Here is a 6,000-nt window from a genome sequence, read left to right on the forward strand (position 1 = left end):
AATTCTTACAAGAGTATTACAATGCTTCTTAATAAGCTATAATCACAACTGTGATATTTCTCTTAAATTCTAAGCTTAAATCTCACTAAGATATTACAATGAAGTGAGGTTGAAGATGAAGTTTGATAGCTCTTTAATTTGACAGCGCTTCAGCAAGTATGAAAGAGTTGTTCGTAAATTGGTAACCTTGCTTCTGATCAGAACTTCACTATTTATAGGCATTTTGAGAAGATGACCGTTGGGAGCATTTAATGTGTTGCGTGATCCGTACAATATTGCATTTAATGTTTCACTCTTTTGTCAACTATCTCGAGCCTTGCTTTTCCTGCTTTAACTGACTTTGCCTTTAATAGCTTCTAACGTTCCTTTTGTCAGTCAGCGTAGCCTGCCATCTTGTACTTGCTTCTGATCTGATGTTTGTAGATTCAACGTTTGAATTAATCAGAGTCAAACAGCTTGGTGCAGAGCATCTTCTTGTCTTCTGACTTTGAAGTGCTTCTAGCGTGATACCATAACAACTTCAGTGCTTCTGCTTCTGATCTCAAGTTCTTCTGATGCTTCAATAGACCATGTTTTGATTCTGCTTGACCATCTTCTGATGTCTTGCGAGAGCATGTTCTGATGTTGCATACTTGAACCTTCTGAGTCAGTGCTTCTTGCGCTGAATTGTACATACTCTTTATATATTTCCTGAAATGGAAAAGGCATAGGATTAGAGTACCACATTGTCTTATACAAAATTCATATATATTGTTATCATCAAAACTAAGAATATTGATCAGAACAATTCTTGTTCTAACAATCTCCCCCTTTTTGATGATGACAAAAACATATATAATTGATATGAATTTGCAATCAGAATATCAAATGACTAAAGACAATTACACAGTTATAGCATAAGCATATAAACATAGTGTGTGAATATGTCTCCCCCTGAGATTAACAATCTCCCCTGAGATTAACAATCTCCCCCTGAAATAACTACTGGAAGAATTTACAAATAAAAGACTTCCCTGAGTATTTTCCATTTTAGTAGAGACGTTCACATTAGCCTAGAACTTCAGAACATTCAGAGCTTCTGCTTCTTGCTTCCATAGGACAGCTTCAGAGCTTTGAATTTCTTCTTGAATCATTGCATGCTTGATTGTATTAGAACATTCTTGAATGTACCAGAGCATCATCAGAGCATCTTTACATCTTGAAATGTTTCAGAACAAACTAGACGACAAAAGTCAGAGCATGAATGAATCAGAACATTTTTTAAGAAAGAACATATATCAGAGCAATGCTAAACAATATCAGAGCACACTTTGATAAGTTCTTAAAAGAAATATGTATCAGAATATATAAGGGATAAGAATGTGTTAGAGCATATTCTGCCACGAGAATATCAGAATATTCTTCCTTCTTGCATCTAATCTTGAAGCTTCACAGCACTAAGCTTGCTTCAATTTCCAAGAGCATGTTTCTTTATAGAATTGTTTTTCCTCATGTCTTTGCTTCTCATGTTGAGCTTTTTTAGAATATCTTCAATCCTGCAAAAAATATCAAAGACATGGAACTTGCAAATATTGTTAGGAATGTTGAGACTTACTCCCAGCAACTGATATAATAAATCAAATCAATTATCACGTTTTCCCCCCCTTTTTGTCATAACATCAAAAAGCATATAAAAGATTCAGATGAAAAGTAAACAATATGAGAGAAGATAATGTTTCATTGATTCAACAAAAATATCAGAAGATACAGAAGGAGAGAAGCAGATGCAAGAAACAGATGCAAGAAATAAGAAAACAACTAAGACCAAAATACTACGACTAGCCTAGCCTAAAGAATATCTTGGCCAGAAGGTTTTGAATCTCAGAAGTGCTTTCAGTCTGCATCTTCATGAATGAGCGAAACTCATTGTGAGTATCTTCATGCTTATCCAAATGAGAAGCTAGATCAGCTTGATTCTTTTGAAGAGCCTCCGTTGTTTTCACCAGAAGAGAAGGTTCATCAGAAGAAGCTTCACAGCTATCATTCAGAGGAGTAGCATGCTCAACTGTAGCATCTATCATGAGAACATCATCTTGATTTTCCTGTACAGGAAGTTTCTCAGCAGGATGATTCTCAGCACTTTGCTTCTCAGCATCAGCTTCTGACATAGAAGCATCTTCAGTATAATCTGGAGCAGGGATATCAGAATCTTCATTCTCAAGAGCCTGAAGAATCTCAGCCAGATTCCTTGGAGGTGTAGGAGCAGCAACTTCTGAAGGATATTCAACAGCTGGATATACCATATCTGGTGCTTTCTTTGAGGGATTCTCCCTTAACCAGTAGAGTAAGGACTAAAAGTCTCCAGTCAGGATAAGAAACTGAGGCTTCCATACAACCATTGTGAGACAAGGTTCATCTTCCAGCTCATCTACAAACTCCTTCTCCTCAAGAGATCTCCAATTTCTGATTGGATGATAGTACCTACCATCATCAACTTCCAAGAGACAACCAGAAGAACCAGATGCTTCAGCCACGCATCTCTTCTGGATGTTCATAGCATCAAACTGAAAATCCTTCTTAAAGATTCTCCATAAGCTCCAAATAGCAGCATGATCCAACTTGGAGTTATCAGCAGCTCTCAAAGTTTCCATCCTTGTTCTGAACTTAAGCATGAAAAGGTCAAAACAGACATCAAAAGAGGGTTCAGGAGGATAAAAGGTGAATCATTAATCAGGGTACAGAAGGTAATAGGGTTTGGATTTTCTGGAAGGTAAAGAATGAGTTAGAGAAGGTGTAGAATTTGTGGTGAAGGTGGATGAAGATGAATTTTCAGAAGGTGTTGGGGGAATGGTATTTAGTGGTTCAGGGTTCAGAATTTGGGTAGAAGGAGGTGGTTGGAAACTGTTTGGAATGGTGAAGGAATTTTGGGGTTCAGAAGAAGGAGGCTTTTTATGAGAGGAACATGCAGCAGCATCTGCAAGAAAAGCTTTCTTGATGCGCTTATCACGGTATTCATCATATTGTACCTTGAGAGGATCATAGGGTAGCTTCTGCTTCTTAGCTGGCTTAGGTCCTTCTTCTGAGGCCTTTCTCTTTAATCTCTTTTCTTTCTTCTTCTGTTCTTTCTTTCTCAACTCATCCAGAGATGGAAGAGTTCTCCCTCGAATCCATGCAAGATCAACATAAGATTGAGCTTTGACACAAGACTTCAAATAAAGCTTAACAGATTTGTCAAGCTCTTCTTTAAACAATTGAGAGAAGCTCTCAACACGGGTTCTTCTAGTCAGAATATCTGGAAATATTCTTGGAATAGAAGTTACCTTCTCAATCAGAAGCATCCTTTGTAAATCAAAGGCATTCAGAATGTGTCCTTGAATGACAGTCAAGAACTTGGGTGTACCAACAGCTCTCAGAAGATCCATCAAGTCACTTTCTATCAGAATATCTGAAATCATTCTGGCAAGAGGAATAGTGTTCTTCTTGAAATCTGGATACTTCTTGCGTTCTTCATCTCTTGATTCTTCAATATTTGTCTTCAAATGTTGAAATAGAATGTTTGAGAGATTAACCTTAGTACCTTTTCCAATGCAGAAAAGTACATACTTCTGATCCTGGTTTACATACGTAGAGGCAAGAGATCGCTTTCTATGATAAAGAGATCCCAGAATAATCTCAGCCCAAACTCTATAGGAAGGCTTCAAAGAAGTAGTCTGATGAGGTGCAGATCTAGAAGAAGACAATTCTTTATCAACTTTTTCCCAATCAACTCTACCAGGAAAAGCACCTGTGATTCCATCTGAGTCATCAAGACCATACAGCTTCCTTATCATCTTCTCAGTCACAACAACTTCATGCCCTAATACGAAGGAGATGATAGCAGTTGGAGTAACCGTTGCATGAGTCCAGAAATCCATCACCAAGAGAGGATAAACTGGTCCAACCAATCTTTCAAAGTAATTTGACCAACCTTGTACCAGCATTGCAGCCTTGGTTTTGAAACCATGTTCCAACAGATTATCAAAGTCCACCATAGTTTCGCATAGAACTTCCAGTTCCTCATGTGGAATAGAACAAGTCTTCGGGGGATGATATCCATATTTGTGTTGAACAAGATGTGCAGAAGACATTTTTTGTTGAGTATTTGAGGATGAAAGCATGAATATACTCTGAGATTCGGTTTAGAAACTAGGGTTTATGCAACAATGAGAAAGAGAGATGAACGAAAGAAACAATGAATGAAGAGAGAGAATGTAAAGAGATGAATTGTTATGAAGATGAGTTTATATAGAAACGGATTTGAAATGAAATGCAATATGTGTTTGAACGAATATGATTACAAAAAAAACATAGAATCAATTGCACAGTTACCTAGGGCGTCGTCTCCTCAATTGCACGCGTACTTGTCCAAATAGAGTGAACACGTGTTCAACATCTGGAAAGCTGGTGACAGCTGTTTTGCTTTAAAAGAAATTTTGAATCAACTTAGATAATGAAACGTCAGTAATAACAGAATCAGAAATTCTAATTGATCAACATCAAAACTTCTTATAAGAAGATAAAACAAAATCTTTTCAGAACTAATCCATACGTCAGAACTTCTCATCTTCTCATTCTGGGCATAAGTCCATACTGATATTTTCTACATAGTTTGAAATTCTAGAACTTTCAAATAGATGTGAAAAGGGATGTCCCAACAAAAAAGAAACACAATGTCAAGACAGATGTTAAGACATTATATGCAAACAAAATACTTTTACCAAAACAATAAATTATGCAGAAGTAAATTGCAGAAGGTTAAAGACATAATCAATTGTTAACCCAATTCAGTTCAACTCATCTATTCTGGGGGTTACCAAGCCAAGAAGGAAATTCATTATGATACTATTATTTCAAAGCTAAACAACCCTAGTTTACAACTTATCACCTAATAAGTATCTTATACAACTTCTATCTAGGGCACCCCTAGAAATGAGATTCTCCTCTCACTTCCCTCAATCATACCCCTGTGATTGTCAACAACAGTAACAATTGATAAAAGACATACTTCCAATTACACATATTACACTCTTACTTAAAAGCTCATAAGTAAATCACAATGAATAATGAACAATCAGTCAAACTCTATGCATCAAAATATACATGAGTGACATACAAAAATAATACTCTATAAAGACTCCCAAAACCCTAAGTCTCTTGCAACAATAATTCTTCTTACTTTTCTTCATTGTCTTCTTAGGTTTAGTTTCCTCCTTTTATAAGTTAGTAAAACCATTGGGCTTGAATATTAAATCTGGCTATAACCTTTTGCAGAATCAAATCAGATCTTATCAAATTTAATCAAATATTCAAATACAAGGAAAAAGTTTTTGACATCCAATCAAGCAAATAAAATCTTTTGTTATCTCTTCAGCTTTGAAACAAATCTTTAGAGAATCCAATCTTCAATGTGTTGCTTGATTCACAAATAACAAAACAAATCTTCTAGAACAGTAGTAACTGATCATTTAGAAATAGAAACAATCACAGGTTGCAATGTCGTAGCAACATGTTACGACATCTTGTTGAGCTTTATGTTTTACCAAAATGCGATCAAGAAACCAAAACCTAACAATCTCCCCCTTTGGTAATATTTTGGCCAAAACAATCTCTGCACAAAACATCCAAAAAGCAAACTAGGAGAGATACACAATCAACATTATTTCAAATATTCATCTTCATAATGATAATTCACAATAAAAAGCAATCAGAGTTATACGCAAATAATCAAAGTTATACATAGTTAGCCCATGCAGAGAGACCCAGCCTAACATGTAACACCCCATAATTTCAGTTTATTAATTTAATTTGGATTTAAATTAAATAATTGGAATTTTAGTATTTTATTTGGATTTAATTGGAAAATGATGGAGTAAGAGCTATTGGGCTTATGGTGTGATGTTAGTAAAAGAGGGGTGTTATTGGTTAGGCCTTTTTACTAAGTTGTATTCATTTTATTTTATTTTTCATAAAATAAGAAAAGGA

The sequence above is a fragment of the Vicia villosa genome, linkage group LG5 (genome assembly GCF_029867415.1).
Source record: "Vicia villosa cultivar HV-30 ecotype Madison, WI linkage group LG5, Vvil1.0, whole genome shotgun sequence".
NCBI lineage: Eukaryota > Viridiplantae > Streptophyta > Magnoliopsida > Fabales > Fabaceae > Vicia > Vicia villosa.